Below are 12,210 nucleotides of genomic sequence, written 5' to 3'. Positions count from 1 at the left end.
AAATGGCCAATACACGAAAAGAGTGCACCATCTTTACTTGCTAGGGCAATACAAATCAAAACTACGTTGGGATTCCATTTCACCCTAGTGAGAATGCCTGTCAACAAAAGAAAGTACAAAGTACAAAGTGGCCTACTCAGGAAGCTGAGATAGTAAGACTACAAGTTCAAAGCTTGTCTGAACTCCTGAGTGAGCTCAGTTCAGGCTTAGCAACTTACTAAGACCATGTTTCAAAGTAGAAAGTAAAAAGAGGACTGGACAAACAGCTACATGTATGATGACCTAAGTTCACTTCCCCTGTACTGCAATAACAAGAAAGTGCAACATAAAGGCTCAGCTCCAAGCTAGGCGGTGGTTGTGCATGCCTTTAATCCCAGCACTTGGGAGACAGAGGTAGGTGAATCTTTATGAGTTTGAGGCCAGCCTGGTATGTATACATAGTAAGTTCCAGGATAGCTAGGGCTGTTACACAAAGAAACCCTGTCTTGGAAAAAAAAACCCTCAGCTATGCTGAGCAGAGGTAGAAGGACTGAATTCAAAGCCAGCCTTGGCTTCATAACAAGTCTGAAGTACATTTGAGCTATATAGTTAGTGGGATCATGCCTCAAAAGTTAAAGGAACAAAAACCAACAAATGGTGGAAAGGATGTAGGGAAAAATGAACCTGAACATTTATATTAATAGTAATTAGTACAGCCACCATAGAAATAAGTATGTAGATCCATCAAAATTCAGGTCACTTTAATCTAGATTTCACTATATGTTCATGTTTACTGCTATTCCCAAAGTCCAAGTGGCAGAATCAGCCCCCAAACAGATGAATGCACAAAGAATGTATAACACAATGTGGAATTGTGTTCCTTCTCAAAAAGAACAAAATTACCTCTTTCATATAAAAAAGCATGGGGCTGGAGACACCATGATGTGCAAGATGTAACTCAACCTAACAGGCGAGTGTCTCATGTTTAAGGGTTTATTAGCATATGTAGAATTTAGCGTGGAAAAAAGGTCATGGAAGGGAAAGGTCGAGGGTAGTGGCTCGGTGTTTGACATTTGCCTGGCATGTACAAAGTTCTGGTTTACTCTTTGGTACTGCAAAAAAGGAGTTATTAAAAATATCTAAGATAGGGCTAGCAAGATGTCTCAGCAGGTATAAATGCTTGCTGGCAAACCCAATGACCTGAATTTGATCCAGAACCCACATGATGGAGCAAGAACACAAATTCTCTAACTGCTATCAAGAAAACAAATGTTGCAGAGAAACCTTCTTATTCACTCTGGTGGGATATAAAACTAGTACACAGTCACTATGGAAATCAGTGAGGACTTTTCTCAAAACACTAAACATAGAAATATCTTATCATTCAAATATACCCCTCTTGGATATATACTTGAAAAGAATCAGCCTAGATGTCTATCTATAGACAAGTGGATAAAATGTGGTACATATAGATAATGGAATTTTATTTACTCATTATAAAATGAAATATATTTTTAATAAAATGAGATCATGGGATAACAAAATGAAATCATGACATTTACAGGAAAATGAATGCAACTGGAGATCATTACATAAAGTGAAATCATCCAGAGTCAGACAAATACCAAGCACCACGTGTTTATGCTTATGTACAGAACCTAGATTTAAGTGTGTCTAAAGGGCTGGGAAAATGGCTTAGCAGTTAAGAACATTTGCTGAGGGCCTGGATTCAGTTTCCAAAACACACGTGGTGACTCACAACTGTCTGTAACTTTAGTTCCAGGGAATCTGCTGAGTGTGCCAGACACACACATAGTGTACATACATGCAAGCAAAATACTCATACACATAAAATAAATAAATCTAAAAAATTACCAGGCACATATGTGGTGTACATACATGCAAGCAAAATAATCATATACATAAAATAATTAAATCTACAAAAGAAGGGAACTAGTGGGGTGCATAGAGGATATGAGGAAAGCCAGGGGGAAGTGAGCAAATGAGTCAATTATAATATCACACACGTACGAAAATGCCATTATGCCAACCTAAAATTTATTTAAAGAAAAAGTTAATAAAAATTATATTCTGTTTTGAAAAAAAGTAAAAGGGGCAAAGTAGGAAGGGTAAGATTGACAAGAAAGAATACTAGAGGGTGTGAAAATAATCAATGTATGTAAATTTATGTTTAAAATGTTATAATGCAATCCATTACAATATATACGATTACTATGCTACTAAAATAAATTCTCACTTAATGCTTTTAGGACTATTAAATTCATTAGGAAACTTACTACAGTTTCCTTTTTCTATTAAAAGAATAGTTCATCAGACATTTTTGCTAGAACACTATTGATCTAACATTTATAGTTGTTTCTTTTTTAAAAAAAGTTTTGAGTAGTTTTCAGTGTTATTTACTGTACATGAATATAGCAAATAAGGAAAGTGAATAGAATGGTCAGTACTTTATTTTTAATTATTTTTTATTGTGTATTTCTTTTTAAAATAATTTGTTTAGTTTTATTTTATGTGCATTGGTGTGAGGGTGTTGGATCCCATGGGACTGGAGTGACAGAAAGTTGTGAGCCATCATGTGGATGCTGGGAATTGAACATGGGTCCTCTGGGAGAGCAGCAAGTACTCTTAACCTCTGAGCCATCTCTCCAACCCCTTAATTGTATATTTCTTATTGAGTTTCTGTATGCACATAAACGCAGGTATCCTGGTGGCCATAGGCATCAAATCTCTGTTGGAGCTGGAGTTGCAGATGGTTTCTCACAATGTGATGTGGGTGCTGAAGTGTGGTCCTCTGTTAGAGCAATCTCTGCTCTTAATTGATGAGCCATCTTTCCTGGCCCAGGTTCAGTATTTTGGAGGAAGGTTGCAAATTTTGTTTTGAGTGTTCTAGCAGCAATCATAAAAGCACACTGGTGGCTAGCAAAATGCACCAAAACATCTTTTTGAAGGTTTAAAGTGCTAATAATGTAGCTTTATTGAACATTAAAAATATGTATCTAGAAGAAATGTTTGTCCAAGTCTTTCAGAAGAGCACTCACTCCTTAAAATTAAGCTTTGATTAGTGTTAAACAGTAGAGAGTTTATAAAAATCTTTGATAGGCAGCAAAGCATCTTTTTAGGGTCACTGTCTCTTTAAGGGGGCGTGTACGTTTGCATAATTTCATGAACATTCTGAAACGTGTCACAAAACGTGACAAAGCTCGACGCCATTTTAAGTCCTGGCCGGTCGACTCCCTCAGGCAGTGTGAGCCATGAAGCGCGCCAGGGGAGCACGCTTCAAGGGGGCCCTCGCTGAGGCCGGGCCCCCCAATGTTCCCAAAGCCCGTCCAGCTGCTGGTTCCGAAGATGTGGGCTCCGGGGAGCCCCAGGCTGCCGTGGGCCTGGGTGCCGAAGGCGCTGAGGCCACTTCTGACAGTAGAGGGGCTCGCGGCTCCAGGGCTCGCGGCTCCGTGTCTCGTGGTGGCTCCGGGTCTCGCGGCTCCAGGGCTCGCGGCTCCGGGTCTCGTGGTGGCTCCAGGTCTCGTGGCGGCTCCAGGTCTCGTGGCGGCTCCAGGGCTCGCGGCTCCGTGTCTCGTGGCGGCGGCTCCGTGTCTCGTGGCGGCTCCGTGTCTCGTGGCGGCTCCAGGTCTCGTGGCGGCTCCAGGTCTCGTGGCGGCTCCAGGTCTCGTGGTGGCTCCGGGGCTCGTGGCTCCCTGTCTCAGGGCTCCAGGGCTCGCGGCTCTGGGTCTCGGGGCCCCGTGTCTCGGGGAGGCTCCAGGGCTCGCAGCTCCGGGTCTCGGGGAGGCTCTGTGTCTTGCGGCTCCGGGTCTCAGGGCTCTGGGTCTAGGGGCTCCGGGTCTCAGGGCTCTGGGTCTAGGGGCTCCGGGTCTCAGGGCTCTGGGTCTAGGGGCTCCGGGTCTCAGGGCTCTGGGTCTAGGGGCTCCGGGTCTCAGGGCTCCGGGTCTAGGGGCTCCGGGTCTCAGGGCTCTGGGTCTAGGGGCTCCGGGTCTCAGGGCTCTGGGTCTAGGGGCTCCGGGTCTCAGGGCTCCGGGTCTCAGAAAGGTTCTAGGGCTCACAGCCCCGGGTCTCGGGGCTCCGGGTCTCAGGGCTCCGGGTCTCGGGACTCTGGGTCTTGGGGAGGCTCTAGGGCTCGCGGCTCCGGGTCTCGGGGCTCCAGGGCTCGTGGTGGCTCCAGGGCTCGCGGCTCCGGGTCTCGGGGCTCCGTCTCTCGGGGAGGCTCCAGGGCTCGCGGCTCCGGGTCTCGGGGCTCCAGGGCTCGTGGTGGCTCCAGGGCTCGTGGTGGCTCCAGGGCTCGTGGGGGCTCCAGGGCTCGTGGGGGCTCCAGGGCTCGTGGTGGCTCCAGGGCTCATGGCTCCGGGTCTCAGGGCTCTGGGTCTCAGGGCTCTGGGTCTCAGGAAGGCTTCAGGGCTCGTGGCTCCGGGTCTCGGGGCTCCGGGTCTCAGGGCTCCGGGTCTCAGGGCTCCGGGTCTCGCAGCTCCGGATCTCAGGGCTCCGGGTCTCGGGGCTCCGTGTCTTGGGGAGGCTCTAGGGCTCGCGGCTCCGGGTCTCGGGGCTCCAGGGCTCGTGGTGGCTCCAGGGCTCGCGGCTCCGGGTCTCGGGGCTCCAGGGCTCACGGCTCTGGGTCTCGGGGCTCCGTCTCTCGGGGAGGCTCCAGGGCTCGCGGCTCCGGGTCTCGGGGCTCCGTGTCTCAGGGAGGCTCTAGGGCTCGTGGCTCAGGGTCTCAGGGCTCCGGGTCTCAGGGCTCCGGGTCTCAGGGCTCCGGGTCTCAAGGCTCCGGGTCTCAGGGCTCCGTGTCTCAGGGCTCCGGGTCTCGGGGCTCCGTGTCTTGGGGAGGCTCCGGGTCTCGGGGCTCCAGGGCTCGTGGTGGCTCCAGGGCTCGCGGCTCTGGGTCTCGGGGCTCCAGGGCTCGTGGTGGCTCCAGGGCTCGCGGCTCCGGGTCTCGGGGCTCCGTGTCTCAGGGAGGCTCTAGGGTTCGTGGCTCAGGGTCTCAGGGCTCCGGGTCTCAGGGCTCCGGGTCTCAGGGCTCCGGGTCTCAGGGCTCCGGGTCTCGGGGCTCCCTGTCTTGGGGAGGCTCTAGGGCTCGCGGCTCCGGGTCTCGGGGCTCCAGGGCTCGGGGTGGCTCCAGGGCTCGCGGCTCTGGGTCTCGGGGCTCCAGGGCTCGTGGCTCTGGGTCTCGGGGCTCCGTGTCTCAGGGAGGCTCTAGGGCTCGTGGTGGCTCCAGGGCTCGTGGCTCCGGGTCTCAGGGCTCTGTGTCTCAGGGCTCCGTGTCTCGCGGCTCCGGGTCTCAGGGCTCCGGGTCTCGGGAAGGCTCTAGGGCTCGTGGTGGCTCCAGGGTTCGTGGCTCCGGGTCTCAGGGCTCTGTGTCTCAGGGCTCCGTGTCTCGCGGCTCCGGGTCTCAGGGCTCCGGGTCTCGGGGCTCCCGGTCTTGGGGAGGCTCTAGGGCTCGCGGCTCCGGGTCTCGGGGCTCCAGGGCTCGGGGTGGCTCCAGGGCTCGCGGCTCCGGGTCTCGGGGCTCCGTGTCTCGGGGAGGCTCTAGGGCTCGTGGTGGCTCCGGGTCTCAGGGCTCCGGGTCTCAGGGCTTCGGGTCTCGGGGAGCCTCTAGGGTTCGCGGCTCCGGGTCTCAGGGCTCCGGGTCTCAGGGCTCCGGGTCTCAGGGCTCCGTGTCTCAGGGCTCCGGGTCTCGAGGCTCCGTGTCTCGGGGCTCCAGGGCTCGCGGCTCTGGGTCTCGGGGAGGCTCCAGGGCTCGCGGCTCCGGGTCTCGGGGCTCCAGGGCTCGCGGCTCTGGGTCTCGGGGCTCCAGGGCTCGCGGCTCCTTGTCTCGCGGCTCTATATCTCGGGGCTCCAGGGCTCGCAGCTCCGGGTCTCAGGGCTCTGTGTCTCGGGGCTCCGGGTCTCGCGACTCCGGGTCTCGGGGCTCCGGGTCTCGGGGAGACTCCGTGCCTAGGGGCTCCGTGTCTTGGGGAGGCTCCAGAGCTCGTGGCTCCAGGTCTCGGGGAGGCTCCGTGTCTCGGGGAGGCTCCGTGTCTCGGGGAGGTTACAGGTCTCGGGGAGGCTCCGTGTCTCGGGGAGGCTCCGTGTCTCGGGGAGGCTCCAGGTCTCGGGGAGGCTCCGTGTCTCGGGGAGGCTCCAGGTCTCGGGGAGGCTCCGTGTCTCGGGGAGGCTCCAGGGCTCGGGGAGGCTCCGTGTCTCGGGGAGGCTCCGTGTCTCGGGGAGGCTCCAGGGCTCGGGGAGGCTCCGTGTCTCGGGGAGGCTCCAGGGCTCGGGGAGGCTCCAGGTCTCGGGGAGGCTCCGTGTCTCGGGGAGGCTCCAGGGCTCGGGGAGGCTCCAGGTCTCGGGGAGGCTCCAGGGCTCGGGGAGGCTCCAGGGCTCGGGGAGGCTCCAGGGCTCGGGGAGGCTCCGTGTCTCGGGGAGGCTCCGTGTCTCGGGGAGGCTCCAGGGCTCGGGGAGGCTCCAGGGCTCGGGGAGGCTCCAGGGCTCGGGGAGGCTCCAGGGCTCGCGGCTCCGGGTCTCGAGGCTCCGGGCCTCGCCGTGGCTCCGACTCTCGTGGCAGCTCTGGGTCTAGCGGCTCCGGGCCTCGCGGCTCCAGGGCTCGCGGTTCCAGGGTTCAAGGCCCCGAAGTTGGCGGCCCCAGGGTTCATGGCCAGATGGTTCAGGGCCCCGAAGTTCACAGCCCAAAGATTTGCAGCCCTGAGGTTAGCGGCCCAGAAATTCGCGGCCCTGAGGCTCTGGGTCCCGTTGTCCGCAGCCCTGAAATTTGCGGCCCTGAGGCTCCGGGTGCCGGGGTTCACAGCCCCGAGGTTTGTGGCCCGGAAATTCACGGCCCTGAGGCTCCGGGTCCCGTGGTTTGCAGCCCCAAGAATCGCAGCCCTGAGGCTCCAGGTCTAGTGATTCATAGCCCCGAGATTCGCGGCCCTGAGGCTCCGGGTCTAGTGGTTCACAGCCCTGAGATTTGCAGCCCTGAGGCTCCTGGTCCCATGGTTCACAGCCCCGAGGCTTGGGGTCTCGGGGCTCATGGTCCTGAGGTTGGCGGCCCTGTGGCTCGGGGTTCCAGGGTTCGCGGCCCTGAGGCTCTGGGTCCCGGGGCTCGTGGCCCTGAGACTAGAGGTCCTGGAGTTCGCGGCCCTGAGGCTAGGGGTTCTGGAGTTCGCGGCCCTGAGGCTAGGGGTTCTGGAGTTCGCGGCCCTGAGGCTAGGGATTCTGGAGTTCGCGGCCCTGAGGCTAGGGATTCTGGAGTTCGCGGCCCTGAGGCTAGGGGTTCTGGAGTTCGCGGCCCTGAGGCTAGGGGTTCTGGAGTTCGCGGCCCTGAGGCTAGGGGTTCTGGAGTTCGCGGCCCTGAGGCTAGGGGTTCTGGAGTTCGCGGCCCTGAGGCTAGGGGTTCTGGAGTTCGCGGCCCTGAGGCTAGGGGTTCTGGAGTTCGCGGCCCTGAAACTAGAGGTCCTGGAGTTCGAGGCCCTGAGGCTAGGGGTCCCGGAGTTCGCAGCCCTGAGGCTAGGGGTCCCGGAGTTCGCGGCCGTGGAGTTCGCGGCCCTGAAGTTCGCGGCCCTGAAGTTCGCGGCCCAGAGGTGCCGGGCAGCTACCGGCCCAGGCCCCAGGGAAACCGCAGCAGCGGGCTTCCCAGCAGCAGCCATGTCTTAAAGTCCCTGCGAGGTGAGTGGTTTTGGAACTTAGTTTTTCAGAAAGGGGGTGGGGGTGGGGACAGGACTTGGGACCTTGCAAGGTCCCCGGAGGTGTGACACCTGTCGGCCCGGCCTCAGCCTCAGTGACAGAAAGAAATGGCCGTGGGGCTCTGAGGAGAGCCCGGCCACAGCCGGATGGTTTGGGGCCCTGTGGGACTGCTAGCCTTACCTCTGGTGGTAGCGTGGGGCCTCGCCAGGGGGGCGACTCTGTCGCTGCCCAGGCAGGGCCTCTCAAGGCCAGAAAGGGCTCCCTAGGTGTGGCGGCAGGTGCAGGCCACAGCAGACAGGGCGGGACATTTGGGGGGCGCGCGCATGTGGGGAGGGGGTTGCGGGGACCGCAGGCAGCGCCAGTGGCAGTGTGGGGCCTCGGCGGGGGGCGTCTCTGTCGCCCAGGCCGGGACTCGCGAGGCTCAGGGACAGAGCGGCAGCCTTGCTACCGTAACCAAGTCTTGGCGGCGTGGCCCATGGCCCGCCAGTTAGTGTGGGGCCCGAGGGGGCGGCTTTCCCCAGGGGCTACGTGGGTGGCACATTTGTCACTCGGCAAAATGGGGACTCGCGCGCCTTCAAAGGTCTTGACAAGGGCGACACCTGTCGGGAGAATGTTCGGGAGGCAGCTGGGACCCCTTGAAGGCCGAGACCGAATGTCATGGCGACCGCTTGCAGCAGCGCCCAGACCTGGCCAGTCAGTTTGGGACCTAGAAAGGGTGGCGTGTTTGCCCCCCTACAAACGGAGGAGCTGGTGAACCCCGAAAGGTTGCCCGCTCCCTGAGCAGTGACAGTGGAGGGGAAGGAGGACGCTGCTGCCCAGACCCTGGGACGGAAAGTCATGGCAGGCCGCTCTGAGGCCCGGGCAGGGCTGGCCATTAGCTTGGGGCCTCCGCGGTGATGGATTCATGCCCTCCCGGGGGAGCTGGCCTAGTGACAGGGGCTCAGACACGGGACTAAGCACTGTGTCACCCCCGTCTGTGTGAGTGCTGGCATGCCAGCACCGGAGGCAGGCGGCCTCACTTTGCCCCTGCTGGTGTGAGTGCTGGGGCCCCAAGAGCCCTGGCGGGTTCCGCTAGCGCTTTGTCTAGGAGGCTGCAGCAAAGCAGCACGCGCACGGCCTCTGGCTTCGAGGCTGGAGCCCTCCGCGGGCGTGGCGGGGCCGGGCCTCTGCTTTAGCTGGCAGCCGGGGACCTGGCGGGGCACACACCTCGGCTTCACCGGAAGCTCTGCCGGCTGTGGATCCCAGGCAGCAGGGCGGCGCGCTTGCTAGGGACCCGGCCAGTGCTGCGCCGCAGGATCGCGAGCTCCGGGAAGGTGGGAAGCTGTCGCCACGGTGTTGCTCCTCAGCCAGGCCGGCAGTGAGGTGTGAAGGCTTAGGTGGCTGTGCAGGGGCTCTTTGAGCACGAATGAGCAGGAACGTCCGCAGCAGAAGTCTTATTTTGGGTCCCAAGAAAAGACCACGGGGCAGTTTCTGTCCCCACAGGCAGCTGGACTTGTACAGTCCCGCCGACCTGGGCTGCCTGCTGTGCTTGCCTTCATGCTGGCGCTGGTGGCTGCTTGCTTCCAAAGCTCCTGCCAGAGGGAGCTAAGCCAGACGTGCATGGGTGGACACTGACCTGCTCATTTCAGTAGGCAGCCAAGAGTGCCTTATGGAATTTAAAAAAACAAACTAAGAAAAATGACTATTTTGGGGAAAAAGCAGATTCACTTCTTTAAGTTTTTACTAATATTCATTTCTTTTTTTAATTTTTTTTAAAATTTATTTATTTATTAAGGATTTCTGCCTCCTCCCCGCCACCGCCTCCCATTTCCCTCCCCCTCCCCCGATCAAGTCCCCCTCCCTCATCTGCTCGAAGAGCAATCAGGGTTCCCTGACCTGTGGGAAGCCCAAGGACCGCCCACTGAAAAAGCATGGGATAAATCCGGACTAGCTGAACATAGCAGACAACGAGGAATACTGAGAACTCAAGAACAATCGCAGTGGGTTTTTGATCCTACTGCACGTACTGGCTTTGGGGGAGCCTAGGCAGTTTGGATGCTCACCTTACTAATATTCTTTTCAACTAGGTGTTTCACCTTCCTTCCCGTCAGACCTTTTTTTACTGGGGCTATTAGCAAGGGAATGCTTTGAAATAGTTTGAGTTCCTAAAGTTTTCATTCTATAAAAGAGAATTTACCAAAAAGGCATTAAAATGAGCGAAATAACCTAATCTTAGTTCTGTTGAGAAGTTTAAAAGATATTTACTGATCTGATAAAATTTTGCTTAGCAATATTTTCCTTAAACTCTGTGACTGTATTCCCAGCCTTCAATGTTTTCTATCTTCTCTCGTGGTATGCCCAGCCCCAAGATTATTTCACAGACTTTTTACTTTAAAATTGTGCATAAGTGTGTACTAATTCTGCAAAGGGTTTTCATTGACATGTTTGTATATGTATATGGTTATGATCACATGCACTCTTATGCTTATTTTTCATTATTTGTACACATGTATATGTATTTATAAACAAAACATATACATAATGGAATTTTAATAAAAAATTTTAATACTTGAAAATTTGTTCAACACCCTTAGCCCTCAGGAAAACACAAATTAAGACTGCTTTGAGATTTTATCTCACCTCAAGTCAGAATGACTGCCATCAAGAAAATAAATGTTGCAGAGAAACCTTTTTATTCATTCTATTGGGATATAAACTAGTACAGTCACTATGGAAATCAGTAATTATTATTATACAACTAATATAATTTCCAAAATTACACTAAATAATTAATTTTAAAAATATTTTTACTGATATTTTGATAATTCCATACATGTATTTTGATCATATTCTTACACCTCCTCCAACTCTTCTTAGATCCTTTCTTACCTCCCTACAGACCTAATTTTGTAAACTTATTTTTTTCTTAAAAAAAAATCGCTGGAGTCTGATTTGTATTGCCTAGCTACTCTTGGGAGCAGGGTCTTCCCCGAGATGTGTTCAACGCACCAATTGTCACAGCATTAAAGAAAACTGACTCTCCTTCTCCCAACAACCACAGAATGCCAAAGCTTCTCAGCTAGGGGTGGGACTTTGTGCCCACCTCCCCCAACTCCATGCTGGGATTTGGTCTGGATGGAGGGTCTGTGGTCTGTCTAATCAAAGGTTCTTTGCCTCATAAACAGTGCCAATTATGGGTTCTTATTTCATAGAGCAATCCTTAAATTAAGTCAGAGATCGGTGGGCTATGCCCATTGTACAAGTGGGCTTATGTTGCCAGAACAATTCTCATTGTAGCTTGCAGGATTCATAGCTGGATGACATTATTTTTCTGTTTTGGTAGTGTGGCATGGCACCTTGAAGCACTATGAAAGCTAGCCAGTGGGTTGAAGGTTCTAGATAATCTGAACCTTCTCCGTTTTTATGATCAAATACATAGTGTATTCAGCAAAAGGGTCTTACCACCAAATTCTTGGGGGGGTAACCAAGGGCATTTTGCAGTACCCTTTGATGTTTGGGGGTCTATGGGACCCCCATTTGTCAGCAAACCAAAAAGAGGTAACCAATTTCTGGTACTGAGGTTTTTATTTGTAAGCATGTGATTTCAACTCGAGGTATTGTCTCCTACTATAGGGTATCTTCTGTTAAACTCTTTTTATTTATGTTACCTATATAATTTAGGAAGCTTCTGCAGTAGTAGGTTTTCATATGTCTTTTCCAAAATATCTTTAGTGTTAGTTATCCTCCATATTCCTCCTGCCTTGCCCTCTTTCCCCACCCCACCCCATTTAACCCTCCCTTTCCCAGTATTATACTAAGTGCTTTGGTTCCACCTTAAAAGAGTCCCATGTTCCTATGTGTTAAAAGAATGGATGCTTTTAAGAAAGATTTGGATTTAAAACTCAGGTCCCAGATGATGATTTACAGAGTATTTAGGGATGTGCATCAACTAGAGCTTTTACCCTAACTTACTGTATAAGGTACACATGATTGGTCTGAAATCCCTCTAATTTGGATTAGACTATTCATTTTACATAAGATGTATTCTTAAAAGAAAATATTCCTCTTGTGCTGAGTGCATACTAAACATGCATGAGGTATTGAGACAAATCTATCTTAAGATTATTTTAAATATTCTTATAGAAATCTGGTGACTTTAAGGATTAAATGAAAGGACATATCTAAAGCACCTAATTTAGTAAGTCTGAGCGACAGAATACATGACAATTAGTCATAACAATTAATAAATAAAATCATATTTTGTGTCCTATTCATATCACCCTTTTAAAGAATTTATCTATTCCATGAAGCTAGTGTACATGGTCTAGATATATAAGCATGGGACACATTCTTGCAAAGGAAGTGCTCAGCCATTGCAATTGAGCCATAACAAGTTTCTTGTTATTCCATAGACTTCCTAATTACAACTATTCGTTTATTTGGGTGAATTAAATATTGAAAATTAAGTATTTGTTCACTTCAAATTAGTATGTGCAGATAAGTTCTGGATTGATTTCATTCTTTTTTTTTTATTTCATTCTTTGGCTTGCATTCAGCTGTATAGAG

The sequence above is a fragment of the Microtus pennsylvanicus genome, chromosome X (assembly GCF_037038515.1).
Source record: "Microtus pennsylvanicus isolate mMicPen1 chromosome X, mMicPen1.hap1, whole genome shotgun sequence".
NCBI classification, from domain to species: Eukaryota; Metazoa; Chordata; class Mammalia; order Rodentia; family Cricetidae; genus Microtus; species Microtus pennsylvanicus.
This window is presented reverse-complemented; position numbering follows the sequence as displayed.